General features: G+C 40.6%; 1 long non-coding RNA gene across 1 annotated transcript; it reads left to right on the top strand.

The window, feature by feature from the left end:
• The first annotated feature begins 223 nt into the window (after positions 1-223).
• Positions 224-1,590, top strand: LOC135287897 (uncharacterized). The gene is made up of 3 exons (XR_010351347.1): positions 224-307; positions 961-1,063; positions 1,461-1,590. It is a non-coding gene; the product is annotated as an uncharacterized LOC135287897 (long non-coding RNA).
• The last annotated feature ends 14,585 nt before the right edge of the window (positions 1,591-16,175 follow it).

Genomic DNA, 16,175 nt, shown 5'->3' with positions numbered 1-16,175 from the left:
GCTGATTTACTTTGCATTTTTGTCAGTGACCCGGAAAAAAAAATAAAATCCTTGCTAAGAAATTTGGCAGATGACACAAAAGACTGGGGTTAAGAAAGAAGAGAGGTCACTGATGCGGGCCGAGCTATTAGCAAGCAAAGAGCACATTTTCTAATCCACCCCAATATAAAGATGCAAAGCAGCTGTGACTGTAGTAGGTCATTATAGAATATGACTCTCTCCTGGAAAGCAAGGACAGACTGCTCGTGGAAAATACCCAATCCCTGAGGAGCTGTATTGGTCAAAAGACCAAGTCATTAACTCATGGGTGAGAGAACTTTGGGATATGGAGGTTGTCTCCTGGGATGTCCAAGGGCACTTAAGGGCTGCCAGAATGTGGGCTCCCAGTGAGGAACACCAGCCTTCCATGCTGTGGTATCTCAGAGGCTGTCATGTGGATGTGTGAGTCTGGTTAACAAGCCAAGCAGCTCTAGCCTACCACATCACCTTGTAAATGTTTCAGGCACAGTCTAGATGCAGCCAGTCTCCCCCATCCTGGTGTCTGTGGGCTAGAAGGGTGTTAATAAGCTGTAAAGCAGAGTAGGTGCAGGAAATTTTCCTCATGTAGTAGAAGACCGACACTTTATCATGGGGAAAATAAAGGATTGGATTTGATCAGCCTGTAAGAAGAGAACTCCACACTGGGCTGTGTGGTACAGAAGATGGAGGCTGACACCACCCAGAAGCTGCAATTTGAAACTGGGCAAGTTCAGACTAGACTTTGGAAGTGCTGATGTTTGACTACTAGAAGAACCTCCCAAATGTTTTGCTGGGTTCCCTGGCCCTAGCAATTTTTAAGTTTGATATTAGATTCCCTTTAGAAGAGCATCAGATATGCTAAGTACAGCAATATCTTTAGATTCCTAACTCACAACTTGATGAAGCCTTCTCTGATTTTTCCTTTCTCTTCTTCCTTTCCAGAAAATTTGTTTTAGAGGGGGCACCCCCGTAGGAGCATCAGAGATGATTTTGTTGACTTTCTTTCCAAGTGGATGCTTCAGAACACAGTCACAGGCTATGCTAGGTGAGGTGACAAAGAAATTAAACTCCCATGTGATACTATATAACTGGGCATGATAAGGATTTCAGTCAGGCCTGAATGGAGAAATCAAACCAGCTTTCTTCCTTCATACAGACCAGGATTATATCTAGTACTTCCCACTTGAACAAAGATATGTATTTTGCAAATATTTTTTGGATGAGAGCAAGAGTGCAAACATGCAACTATCTGAGGGCCCTTCTAGAATGGGAAGCATCATTTGGGGCTGGGGATCCAAAAGAGGTTCACCTAATAAAATCAGCTGGGGATGTTAGTGTATATAGGAATTTAGTTGTCTGTATATGACTATATGAGGCTATAAATAGGCTTTTGGAAAGCTTGGAAGCTTACACAGTTATTGCTTGTTATTTTAAAATGTTAGTGTGGGTTTCAAGCTCATGAAAGAAATGCAATTGCTGGTGAAGACCTGTCTAGCCGCACAAAGGAGGAGCAAGAAATTCAGGTTCTTCCATCCCACTCAGCCTTGCCATGGAGGAAAGACCAGCTCTTGGTAAGTTTTGGTTTTTATGAACAATTTAGCCCTCAGGGGCCTCTGATGGTTTGAGCCAACTTGGATGCCTCATTTATGATACAGATATATGTTACCAGCCACTCTTTTTTTTTCCCCTTATTTTCCTTCTTATTCTTAAAACAAACAAACAAACAAACAACAACAACAACAACAAATAAAAAAAAAAAAAAAACAAAAACAAAAACAACAAAAAACTGCTGTAGCACAGAATTTGTCTGAGATTGTCTAATGTTCCCAGGGACATTTACAGGACCTTCCACCACACCTGTAGTTACTGTATCTCACTGGAAAGACTTAAGGGAGATACTTTGGCAAAATACGTCTCTTCAAATGTACCTCTATGCATTGGATGGTGAGATCATCACTTTAGGGCTGGTGGTTTCTAAAGAATTTGGCTTGACTCCTAGCAGGTTCACTCACCATTCCCGTGCCCCCTCCCAGCAGCACACAACTAGAGCCCAAATGGTTCCAGCCTGGCTCCTTGCAGATTCTGTCTTATTGTGAAATGTATTCACATTAATTCCTGCTAGGAGGGAAAAATCAAGCTGTTCAGGAAAATATGCTTTATCTTTTACTTTAGCTTTTGTCATTAGAAAAGGGCATATGTTTGTTTCTGAGCTGGATGAGTCAGATGGAGCCGATGACCATTAGCACTCCATTAAAACACTGAAGTAGAAAAAAAACCCCAACTGCTTGTAAACATCTGATTTTAAAAAAGTCACACACCAGTGGTTAGAAGCTGACAGAAATTATTAGCAATAAGTTCTTTTGCATAGAAATAGGTTTATTGCCATCTTTTCCAACCTAAACAATTCTATGATTCTATGCACTTACAGCAGCTGGCGTGAGCCTGGCACAGTGTCAGCAAAGACCACCTCTCCACCTGATCCTAGGAAAAATACCAACTAGCCAGGGTGTATTCTCTTCTCAATCCCTGCATAACATACTCTCATTGACCCCTGCAGGAGTTTTGTGCTTGTGCATGTGTGAAAAGTATGGTCCAAAAAATGAAAACCAGTCAATTTTGCCTTTTCAGTTGGCAGACCTGTGAGCAAGGATGGACCTGCCTTTAAAAGACTGGGGTAGAAGGGTTGTATTTTGCTACATCCCTGGGAGCTAATAGAGGCTACCCAACAAAGAAAGAATAAATTAATCACAAGTCACATCCATATGAAGTTCTTGGGTAAAATCAGATTTGTTAGAGGGTGTAGTGGTTTCTTTGGTTTTTTTACAATCAACAGAAACTTGCTGTCTGCATGATGCACTGCCTGCTCCTGGGTCTGCCCACACTCAGATTTCAAAGCACATTTGTGGCTTGTTGAGCCCTTGTGTTGTTTGGTTGCTTTTTTTGGTCGAGGACTTTTCCGTATGATTACACTCTAAAAGTGTGCCATAGATTACATGGTCCATAACCAGGTTACAAGGAGAGAACACAGGTCTGCATTTAGGAAAACATCTTTAATCCCAATAGGAGCAGCTGCAAACATTCAGCCTACACACTTTCGCATTATTGACTCGGTTAAATGTAGGGACAATTCCTGCAAATGTCAGGGGTGTTCACAGGGGAACAAAATTGCTCATAATTAAATTTAAAAGTGAAGCAAAAGAACCTGAAACAGAACCTAAAAGTTTGCAGGATTGAACTTCAGGTATGAAAAACATAATGTTGAAAACTTAGTGCAACAAAAAAATCCAGTAATTTTTGCATTTATTCTAAAAGACCAGATTTCATCAACTATTTAGTTAAAAGAGGGTGAAAAATACTGACTATAAAGGAGGTGAATGAAATGGCCTGTGAGGCTTTATAGGTGATACAAAAATCACTATTGAAACAATGATCCCCTCACAGTTGAAAATATTGACCTTTGCTGAAGAAATTCACAAGTCCTGAACACAGTGCTTGCTGCTTAGTCCAATTTCAAGTCAATTGAAGGAAGCAAAATACAAAGGTCATATTGACTTAGTGTAACAATCTTAATGAATCTTGGCCCTCTGTTTTGCACTTCCAGTGGAAATACGAACTCAGTGGCTCATTCCCTTCCTCTCTGTGCTGATTCCAAAAACACAGGTAGAAGAATAAGCTTTTGCTCAGCTTGATCCCCCAACAGCACCATGTCTCTGTTTAAACAGAGCCTAAAAATCAGCCTCCTTATTTTTAGAAGAAACATTTACTAAAAGGAGCCGTTGTTGACAAGGAAAGTTACTCATATTTGAATATTAAACATTTCCAGCACTGTAAGTATGAGGGGAAAGGTAAGTAATTCAAGAGTCACAATCAATAACGAAGAGACTGTGAAGGATTGCTGTACCAGGAATATTCCTCTGCCTCCCAATAGCATTTGTTCTGTGCTAAACCAGAGTATTTTGGGGCCCTTCTGTTGCTTATAGGTGTACCAGTCATGGACCAGCACTCAGCTGAGTAAGGTACTGTATAAATGCAGAACAGAAAGATAAATCTAAGCCAAGAGCTCAGAGATGGATGCAGACAGACAGCTGGGGGAATAGAAGGAAACAGTGACATTATAATATTCAAGTCCTTATTTCAGATAAACAGTGACAGGAACAATGACAAAATTTTTTTGCATTTTTTGAAAGCTGCTGCTTCCTCTGTCAGCTCCAACCCTGCCATCCCCCAAGCCTAAACAAAATAAATCAGTCTGTTAGTAATGACTGAGCTGCACTCTCAGCCAAGGTCGGAAGTCTAGTGAAAGACAAATGGTTAAAGTTTACTAAGCAGTTACAAACCACCAAAAACAGGTCTTAAAATGGGAAGTGTCAGGCAAGCCCTTAATAACAGGTAATACTAGCAGCCCCACCCATAATTATGGTACTTGTCTCCCCACCCTCTGAATGTCACTCGTTTCCATCAATTGCAGGCTTCTCAGAGCACAGACAGTGCCTTGGCAATGTCTGCACACTGCCTTGCAAAAATGGGGTGATGTTTTTTTATCTGAGCTTCTCAAAAGCTGCCGCGGTACATGTATTAAACAATAACAGCACAAATAATAGCAATAATAACAAAACAGGAGTATCAGCTCTGTGCGCATCCAGCTATGCTGATGCTATCATATCCCCTGCAACCTTGAAAGACTGCGTGTGGATGTATTGAAAGGAATACATTTACGGAACATCACATAGTCCCCATTAGGAGATTTTTATGATCACATTACTCTGTGCTTTGTCTTCAAACGGAGACTTTGCTGGCTTTTCCACCCATAAGCAAGAAAAAATACTTGCCACACTCATTATCAGTCTCTTGGTTCAGATTTTCTCTCTGATGTACAGCTGCTTCATTTTGTTTCTCAGCTCCAACAAGACGTATTATTGTCACCTTTTCTGTAACAATTTCCTTATATTTCTGAAACTAGGCGACAGTCAAGGATCGTACTATGAGCCCGAACTGCTACATACTAAGAAATGCTTTAGATGTAAAGAGATGGTTAAATATTTTGTTTAGTTGTTATTTTACACATTTACTACCATTTGGGAGGGATTTTTAAATTTTTATCAGATAATTATATTATCTTACTCACGAGCCTTGTAATTTGTTTGCTCTGTTTAGGGGGACTTTGAGTGAATGCAAATCACATTGAAACTTCTATACTTGCTAATTTGATACAGGGTGTTTTTAAACATCTGACTCAATGTTCAAGAATGAAAAAAAATATATATGGGAAGAAATTTCAAATACATAGGGGTTTGTGAAGCAAATTAAGGAAGATTTTGAGAGACTTAGTGCCTCAGTGAACAAGCTCCTGTGTATTTGTAGTAATATAATTCACAAGTCACAGTAAATCAAATGTGGTGCTTTGATTTGTGAAAATATGCAAGAATATCCTTTTAACTATCTGATCAGCTCCATACTGAGCCCTCACACTTCCAAAAGGTCAGAATCCAAAAGGGTTAAGTATTGACTGACAAGAGGATGAAAGGGAAAGCAACAGAATGTAGGTGTATAAAGGTCTGGAGGGACATTCCTAAAAGTCAGTATCAGTTTTTACACTTCTTGCACAGGACCAGATATGAATTTCAAATAATGAATAGATTCAGATCATCTGTACTTTCCAAAAACGTGAAACTCATATTTATCTGTGCCCATGCAAAAAACTTCTCTTCTTTTTTCTTGCTCAAGCCCCTATTATTTTGAAAATTCATGCAAAAAAAATCATTATTTTTAGTCTTTTTCACAAGTTTTCACCTGTTTAGAACAATATACCCTTTCCTGTTTTTGACCATATAATTTCTACAGTCACTTACTGAATTATGCAACCCAAGAGTTTACAAAATAACACATGGGTGAAATTTGCTAGTCACCCGGTGTGTCAATTTGTTAGAAAGAAATGGGTTTGAAAGCAAAAAAATCCTCGGGTGTTGGCTATTTGCAGCACCACCAAAAAACACTTTGGATCCCAAATGCAACAAGCAGGTCAGTGAGTTACATAAATGGGGAACATGCCCCTGCCCCTCAGTTCAGCTACAGCAGAGCCTTAAAAGGGACTATTGCCCTGTTAAAGGACTTTCCATGGTGGCAGTGGCAGGATGAGAGGACCACAGGGTGAGGGGCTGACTACAAAAGGCCCTTGGCGACTTGTGTTCCACTTTCCTTTTCCTAGGGGCAGGATGTTTTGATAAGAGACAGTTTGCTGGCAACCTGACCCTCCCTGGAGTTATGGAGATGCTCAAAGGAGACGTGCCAGCAGACGGTGTCCCCCCCTCCCCTTGATGGGCTTTTCCAGTTCGCTGTGGATCTCTCCCACAACAGACCTCCTGATCAGCTCCTTCTTCTCTCCACAGCACAAGCTCAGCCATATTTGAGTCTCTCAGCAGCACACACCACATCAGGAAGCTTCACCATGTTTTTTATATGGCAGAATGGCTCCACTGTGCAGTGGTATCAACCAGCTTAAAAAAAATAATAATTTCAGAAGTTGTGTGGCTTCTAAACGGGAGCAAGAATCTGATGGTTGAGAAAGGCAATGGCAAATAGAGCAAGACTGGGAAGACAAAGGAAGCAGCTTATGAGGTGGAAATAACTACTAACACAGCCTTTTTACTTAGGGCTTCCCAGAAACCATAGAACCTTTGTTTCCTGTCCCACAGGATTACACATGCACCAGGGAAAAATAAAACTGTTGGCAAAGTTGGAAGAGCCCTTTCCACACTCCTGCTCTAGAGGTTTTGGTGCCCAAAGCTAAAAGCTTCATCCAAAGATACCTTCCAAGCCATCCCTCTGCATTACAGGAAATCTGATGCAAAGAAAGAGATCCTGATTTGTCCAGCTCTGCAGAATTGTGAAAGAAGAGCTCAGAAATTGTAAAGCCATGTCCCAGGTGAAAACCCTCCAGCCATAGAGCACCTGTGGCCTGAGATGTGGCACAGCCCTCTCTGGACTGGCAAGCGAGCTGGCTCAGGATGGGTTGCAGGGACCCCCGGGCACATAAAGCAGTACCTCCACATACTGCCTCCCCTCCAGCCCTCTGGATGTCGCCTGACAAATTATAGCCAGTGATGCTGCAGTAAATGGCAATATCTCTGGGAATGGCTTCATTCAAATCACACTTCTCTGGCAGTGCACAGGGAGAAAGGTGGGTGGAAGAAAAAAGGCAGAGCCGGCTCAGTAGCAAATATTGACTCAAAACAATAACAAAACATTATTGTACAAACCTAAACAGTGAACAGGTGAATCTGTGCATGAGTATAACCCAGGAAAGAGCTTCAGACTCACACATTCTTGTTCATATTTTTAGTGCTAAAGAATACGCTTGCAGAAATGGAACCTGCATAAGCACAGGTTGCAGAAACTCAGAGGAGGTAAATTTAAAAAAAGTCATTTATAATTATGCAGGAGGGCAGATATTACCAGATATAATAAAGCAGTAATGCAATTGCTTAGTTTGGGGCTTGTTTGTTTGTTAGTTTTTAATGAGGATACTCCTGCTGGCATTCCTTAACTCTCAACAAATGCTCTCTTGATTGGGTGCTCACCATCAGCAAGGATTAGGCTCACACTCAACATTCACAGTAAAGCTTAATCTTGAGTCACATTAGCTCATGAACCAAAAAATAATCTCTACTTTGTTACAGTCATATATACAGCAATACAAAGGTGACAGTCATACTACCTGCATTGTACAGGTTATCCTACAATTAACTACCTGCATTTCTCCTCTTCTTCATTTTTGTTCTTTGCTGAGGGAGGAGTGGTTTATGATGGAAAATAAACAGCTTGTTGTACCTTCTCTCCCCATCCATTTAATTAATCGGGTTGCGTGTACCTTCTTAATGAAGCCAGCCATGATTTCCACTTTGTAGTGTTTTGTTGTGTGAAGCTGCTGTTCTCCAACAGCTGCATTTCTGCTGGGTTGGCCTAGGTAAACCATAGGTTCTGAGTTTCCCTGCTGAATGCCAAGCAAGCCGTTTTACTTGGCAGACATCAAAGCTGCAAAAGCTGGATCAAGGGAGGGTACTCCACTAAATAACCCAAAAACCTGTCCCTCAGTCCTGCTTCAGATCTCCAGTTTTGATTTGTATTTTCTTACCCTGTGTTATGTGGTCCTGATAACCTCAGCCAGGCAGTGCTTGGGTACTTCCAGCAGCATGAAGCAGTTAGATGGATGCACAAGTTATGAAATATTGATCCAATTCCCCCACTGAAATCACCTACCAGCAAAATATGGATATCCTTTGAGAACATGAACAGCACTGTGACTCTTAAAAGCAAAATACCAGGAATCAGAGGGAGAGAGCCTAAAGAACCACTCATTTGTGGCACCAGCTTTACTTAGGAGAAAGGAGACGCTGACTGGGCTGTGGAAATACCTGTAAGGAAGTTTGCGAAAGCACATTTTCACCCTGTGCTTCATATGCAGAAATGCTACACTATTTACTTACTTGGATGATGACTGGGAGACACATTAGCATGAACTATTATGGAGATGAATGCCTCAATTTTAGGAATTCATATCCCAGTTGTTACTCTGAGAAAATTGCTACGGACACAGATGGAAGCAAAGCCCAACTAATAACTTAAAAATCAGATCTCTGGAGTAGACATGAAGAAGCTGCAGAAAATGAAACAGGAGTTTGATACAAAAGCACCCTTAAAACCAGAACCATTTTCACTAGCGTGGCACATACATCTTTGCTTAACTGATTATACGTTTTCTTCATTGGGCAAAAGGGATTTGAGACATGCAAATTCTAGCTTAGGGATGAGTTGTGCGACGTCACATTTGCTCATGAGTAATCCCATTGACCTCCCCGGGCCGCCTCATGCGAGCAGGCGCTCCTGGCCAGCGCTGCGGGGTTTCGGTGCATTTCTGCACCCGCAGCACCTCCCGGGCAGCACCGAGCCCGCCCGGCCCCGGCCCCGCGGTGCCCCCGCTGCCCGAGCACCGCCCGAGCGCGGGGCAGAGGCGTCCCGGGCCAGTTCTCCTAGGGTACGCACGATACTGTTTTCTCTCACGATCGTAGAAAGAACGTTTCAAGGTTACTCTGTGAGAACAATCAATCTTTTAAAACACAGAAGTTCTCTAATTACATTTGCAAAGGAAACAGGGGAAAAAGTGGCGCGTGTGCTGTGGCAATGAAAAAAGCTAGTAAAGCCAGCACAGCTGAGCCACTAATTTTGTCTTTTCACCCAGTTTCAGACAATTAGGTCTGTGAACAGTAAAAAAAAAAAAAAAAAAAAGGAAAAAATATAAAGAAGCACGTGGTTAATTTTTACAAGACGGTGCCCAAACGAAAAGAGACCACTTGGCTTCATCTAACTTCCCATCTTCGTAGTCTGAAGAATGCTGCAACACGCTACTGGTAGATGCCTGCGAGGTAACTAGTAACTGGCTTCCATAAACACTACATTTACCAGAAGAAAAAAAAAAAAAAAAACATTAAAAATCCCTGCTTAGTTCACTGCTCATTATACAAGCCAAATTGCAAAGAGATTTTTTTTTTCTCTGCAATGAAGTAAATGGAAGAGCCAACACACACAAATATGCATCTGTTACTAATGAGATGTTTACAGCCCCTGCCTTGCCAATTGCACGTATGTAATACCTCGCTGCGTCCTTACCTATAGAGCTCTGGTTAAGAGACAATAGGTGCAAATTAATGTCTAAACAGACATTATCTCTTCAAGCCTGGACATGACTTGAAGCCTTGTTAAATATTTTTAAATGCCACAGCTTTCTACTAAGGTGTTAAAACCCTTTCTTCCACTCTTTGCTGATGGTAAAAATGTTCGGGGGACAGGACAAGATATTTATAATAACAGGACATTTTGCTCCGCACTTTGTTTTAGCATGCGGGGGGAATAATAATTGTATTCAGACTTGAAATGGCTTGGGTTACGCAGTTCAGAGCACAAGCACCTGCAGCAAATTAATTTGTTGTAGCACATTTATTATCTCATAGCTTCTATTTAGGCTGCAGCTGTTGCTATTATGTTAATAATGTTTTTTTATCACCACTGTATACAACAGGTTATGGTAATAGAGAAATTTTGGGGCGTGGGGTGTTGGTTTGGTCTTTTTTAAAATTTTATTTCTCAGAAAGAAAAAAGATGGGGAGCATATAACACATAAGCATTGATCAGGCATTTAGCCTTCTGTTTATTAGCTGATTTGAAAGAGAATGGGCAAGAGAAATTAGAAAAGAGTAACAATAGACAAAGATGGCGCGTGCAGAATTTGTGAAAGCAAAAAAGAAGAAGAGATGGAAAAAAAGAAAGAAAGAAAGAAAGACCGAACACCGCAGTGCTGGGGTGGTGAGTGTTCGGGTGGGGGCGGGGAAAATGCTGCAGTTTTCGTGAAATAATAAGGTGGAAAAAAAGGCATACAAAGAGTAGGTTTTTCATTGTCTGTAAAATATAAACACAGATGAATTCTGTCTTTGGTTTGTTCATGCTTTTCACTCTGCACAGCAGGGATGTTCTTAAGAAGTTGCCCTCTGCGAAATTTCACTAAATGGAAACCGTGGACCCTGCATGATGCGATTATAATCACACCAGCCATTCTTTTTACATAATTTTTTGTTTAAAATCCAGTAATGCTTCTTGTTTTTAAAACATATATCTATATCTATACATGCATCTAAAACAGCGGTGGTTTACGTCCCCCCAGCAAAGTGCAAGCTGAAGCTATAACTGGCTGTATCCCATCCGCAAATCTCCATGGACTCAAAAACAATATGAAAATTTTTAGCTGACAAGAACATGTCTGCTGCCTGCAGTCACTGCAATAGCTCACCATGTTGCCTACTAACCAAAAGATCAAAAATTATCGATTTCATGGCGCTGCGTGCTTGGGATAGAAAAGCTACTTTAAAATTTGCATTATTTAAGAAATGAATTAAGAGAAAAGACTCATGTTTTAGAGCACTTTGGAATGCAAAAATGGCTTTATGTTTTAATCTTATCAATGATTTACTATAATTCTATTATTTTTAGCAGCTGGGGTCTGGAAATGATTTTTTTTTTGCCGATGAATTTAGGATTTTGCCGCAGTATACATCTGCAGTCCCAGAATCCTCTGGTAAGATAATCCCTCCTGCGATGGGGAAACGCCTTTAACCTTTTCGTGAATGAAAAATATGCAACCATTTTGAAATAAAAAGGGGGAAAGAATGATGATTTCTAAGAGCTGGAATGAAATTTACTGCGAATTGAAAGAGCAAGGAAAGGAAAACATACTGTAATCGCGTTGTGGCGTTGGAGTTTCTAGCTGTTGTCTCCATCGCTCCTACCCTTTCTCCAACGGTGTCCGTAAATAAGCCTGGAGTATGGTGTCACCCATATCTCACGCGGGTGAGAAATCGAGAACCAAGGTGCTCAGAAACGCAGAGCTTCCTTGCCAAAACTGCACAAGTGTTACGGCCACGACCTCCACGCTGCAGGCTTTAAGGACAATTTTGATTACCGGTCATTGAAATTCGTTTGACCAGTGGATTCGTAAGATGACCAGGCTGCGCTAGGGGAGCCAAGCCTCTAGAAAGCATGAGGTGTTTACAGCTGCTCGGGGTTTTCAGCTGGGAAGGGAGAGGGAATTTTTCTGCGGCATAAGGAAATTCTGAAGCCCTAATCCATGCACAGCCTTGTTGAAATGAAACTACTACTCTGATCATCTCATATTTTCAGACTGCATGGTAATTAAGAAAGAGTGGTCTGAAGAGAAAAATCGTGTCTTAATGATTTACTATCTTATGTTTTAAGATTATATATTAGAGCAAATTACTCGAAATGAGGAAATCTGGCCTAAAGCTATTGAAAGAAAAAGGCAAAATTATAGATCAGCTACCTTCTTAAAGACAGCTTCCTATATAAGTACAGCTATGTATTTAGAGTATTGACAATTAAAGGGTTACAACTCTCGGAAACCAGGGGTTTCATGTGGACAGAGTTTGATTAGGGAAGCAGGAGGTCGGTGTCACACCTCTGCAACTGGTATTGCTTTTTCCTGTGATTTTGGATGTCTTTTCTGCCAGGGTACCTCAACAAAACCACTGCAATTGTTTTAAATGAGGAGTGTAAGACCCATTACCACTAAGAGATGGGCAAACAGAAATTTTAAAGGAAAGCTTAGGTGCTGCCATAGATGCGATGATGACAACATTTTGATCAGTATTGTGGATTTTTTGCTCACATGATCATGCATTACATTTTGAATATAAAGCCATCTTGATATTTGTTTGTCTAGTAGTAATTAAAATATACGTACTGGGAGATGCAATGCTTCATGTTTAGTCAGTTCCATTGCTTAATATGCCAGTAATCAGATATTCTGATGAGTAATGCCTCAGCTACTAAATCAGCTGGAGACTTTAATCTTAGTTTCTGAACATACCTGATAAATAAACTGTTGTAGGAATTAATGTGTACTGAATTAAAGAAGGAAGTTTTAAGGCATATTGCATTTATCCAAAATGAACAGGAAGGGAAAGAACAACTTTTAAAAATCAATTTGGTGGCCAATGACAATTCTATTTCTGATGCTTGCAGCAATGTATACAGACTACTCCAATTTATGTCATTTGAACGAGTTAACAAGATTTTTTTATTAATATTTTCTGTACTAATTTATTACTAATTTGTACGGTCTTTCTTTCCTTCAAAATCACCGAGATACACATGCACTTTTTTTTTTGGCATAATTTTTGAGAAAAGTAAAATCTCACCATTATTTTTATTTTGAAAAATTATATTTTTCTTTGTCGATAAAGAACAATTTTTTTCCACTGAAACTGAGCGTGAATGACATAGCTATTTACTTTAGCAGAGTAAAGACCTTGATGTGCATTAATAAAACGTAGGTCTCAAGTATGAGGCAGAAGTTACACTGATTAGTCTTGTGTCTCAAAGAGTGCTTAAATATCACAAGAATCCCCCTTTCTTTTCCGCTTCGCTCCTGTATGAAAGTGAGACTATGTGACTTTTTTAATACACTACAACCTCACTTTGCTGGAAGAAGACTACTTTTATTTTTTTTCTTTCTGGTTAAGAGCATCAGAATGATGTATCTTTTTGCTGACAAGTGAATATATATCTAGTCAGTGTCTGGAAAAAAATATCTGTAGTTGATTCTTGAATATGTTCCTAGAGCATGCACAGTTAGAAGCCAATTATGCATACATTTTTTAAGATCCATATGGGAAATCAAAGATTCAGGCCCAGAGCCCTAGATATTTCTGTAATTGGTAATTTTGCTTTGTCCTCATATTAGTACCATGGCTACTCATTTGTTACCATGTTCCTTACAAACATAGTTAAACACCGGGATTTCAGAAGGAAAGGTGACCATCTAAGTTTACATTTAACTGTTTCTTATTTTTAATTAAGGAGCTTTCTACTTTTTACCGTACTAAAAGTTGACTCTCCAAAAGCAGGGCTAAGGATGAAAAAAAAAAGAGTTAACAAAAAGATTTAAATAATTATCTTTCAAAATTCAACCATGAAGCTCTCCTTTGCACTGAGGATTTCTTACTGCAAGGATACACAATGGACATGTTAGGGGACCGCTTGACCTTTTAAAAAAAAAAATATGTCTGCAGCATATTCTCCTAGTAAACTGCCACCAAAACAAACCTATTAAAGTATAAAAGAGCTCAGAGGAAACTTCTGAAGCTGCACAGACACACTCAGTGCTTCTTGGGGAGGAAAGGAAAAAAAAGTAGAAGAGGAAGAATAACTGGACTGTTCGTGAATTTACTGATGAAGCCCCACGCTGTAATAATTCCATATAACATTTACTCTTCTTGTTTTGATAGAGGAACTTGGCACACTGTATTTTAGAAAAATTAGGAATATTAAATGTATTTTAGAAACATTTTTATAATTGAGAGAACACCGACAAGTAAATCGTAATTTCAATTCGGCTATTAAGACACTTGTTTTTCTGAAGTAGGGGTTTGGGATTTTTTTTTTAAGGTACAATTTTAGAAAATGTTTAGCTACCTAATAGCTAAAAATTGCAAAGATGATAGGAACTAAATTTCTATAAGCAATGTGTCCAGATGCAAAAAGTATCCTAACCACTTTGCAGTGAAACAAATAGAGATTAAAATTACAACAACTCATGCAAAAGTAAAGCATCCAAAAATCAAGAAGAGTTAATCATTAGGTACTAAAGGCCTTACAAAATTTATATATAGATATATATATAAGTTGTATGTTTTAAACCTGTTTTTAAAAGGTCTAGTTCCAGTTGTCCTCGTCAGGTCAAAAAGAAAAGCGATCCACAGTTCAGGGGCCAGAAGCAGAGACATGGACTGTACCCCTCCTGCTCCTGCAAAATCCAGGCTCCAAAAGCCCCATCCCTGCAGACCTCGGGGGGTGGGATGGCACACAAAGAGGCTCTGAAAGGTATCTGGGACCATGCAATGCATCAAGGGCGTTTGACTGATTCTACTGTTGTTATCAAGTACCCAATGGAATTGCTTATAGTGAATTTGGCAATAATGCCCTATAGAAACAGCACTTTGAACTTATATAGTACCTTTGATCCAGGGATCTAAAAGGAGGGGTTTGTCAGTGTTACTATTCCTATTTTACAGAGGGTGAAACCGAGGCAGAGCAGATTTTCTCAAGGTTGTAGAAGGCAGCTGAGAAAGGAAGGTGGACAAAGAAATTAACTCTTCCCCCCACACCCTTTTCTCTTTTTTTATTGCTCAAGACAATCTTCAGGAATACTTTCTCTGGCTCTTATCTTAAATTGGAATCAAATTTCTGTGTCAAGAACAAGGTGCTTCTGCTCATAGCTGCACCAAATAACTCCCCAGGAAGGTGATGAACACTCACAGTCTACTGGCCTGATCTGGCAGAATTTTCTTTGCCACCTCTTGCAAGCAGCTGCCCTCATTCTTGCCCCTCTTTTGACCAGTATTGTCAAAACGGGCAACTCCTAAGAGAAAACAGGAAAGCTGCATTTCTTGACTCTCCAACTTCAGGGTTGTCCAGCTAGCATTTCTTTTCCTTACTAGTGGGCACCAGAGGCTGCCCACAGCAGAGGGAGGCTGGTGGGTGAATGACTGCTATGCCCTGCAGTGGCAGGGGTAGTGGGGAGGAAAATAGGATTTTTTATTTTTTTTTATCACCACTGCCTTTCCAATGTCATACGAGTAGTGACAGCTAACCCACCCTTGGAACCCCTCTCCTGCACTTGCCCCACTGGATTGTGGCCCCCTTGTCACCCAAACCAGTTCCACCTTGTCTGTCGTATGCAGCAAGCCTTACATTACCCTCCCAACAAACCCCCAGCCCAGGAGAAATCCCCTGTTTTAAAAAGCTCCAAATTCAAAATAAAGCAGCTTACGTGAAAACCAAGCAGCACTGTGAAAGAAGTTCCTTTAGTCTAACACTTCATCAATGGGGGAAAAACTCAAATCTTTAATTGCAACTTTCTAAGTAGAAAACTAAACTTAGAACCTGTTTGAAACAGGATTATCAGTGGAAAAAAACAGGCATGAAGGTAGCCCCTCTGTGAACCACGCATCTCCCTGCTGCAAGAGCTGCACAAACTAGAGGCTGGTGGGGGACAAGAGGCTGCAAGAAGCAAAACAAGAATTCAATCTCCCACATTAGCCCGTGCCAAAGCAAATTTATACTGCGGGGGGGGGGGGGGGGGGAGCAAAATAATATCCATCTTTCGCTCTGGCAACGGATGTTTTCCATAACCACGTTGTGTATACGGGTCCTTGTTTCATGTGGAGGGAGGTGTGAATGTATTTTTCCCTCCTGGTATGTTAAACACAGACTTTGCCATCGCAAGACGGTGCACGCAGAAAGTCTGTAAAACACTCTGCTGTTCAAGCCCGAGCACGCCGAGAAGAGGCCGCCGCGGACGTGCCTTCACACGCCGCGAAAAAACCTTGTGCAATTCCTATTTTCCTGTTTTTTACGAATCGCTAAAGAAGCGAAGGGAAGGCGGGGACGAGGAGGTGTTGGAGCCGGGCGGGGGGGGCGAGGGAAGTTCGCTTCTCCCATTTAAAAAAAAAAAATAAAAAAAATTGCATAACGAGATACTTTCTTTGGCAACTGCTTCCTGACAAATATTTACAAGGGCAGAGCGGGAGCGC

Source organism: Passer domesticus, chromosome 1 (assembly GCF_036417665.1).
Source record: "Passer domesticus isolate bPasDom1 chromosome 1, bPasDom1.hap1, whole genome shotgun sequence".
Taxonomy (NCBI): Eukaryota; Metazoa; Chordata; class Aves; order Passeriformes; family Passeridae; genus Passer; species Passer domesticus.
Note: the sequence above shows the minus strand (reverse complement) of the source record. Positions and strands in the feature narration are given on the sequence as shown.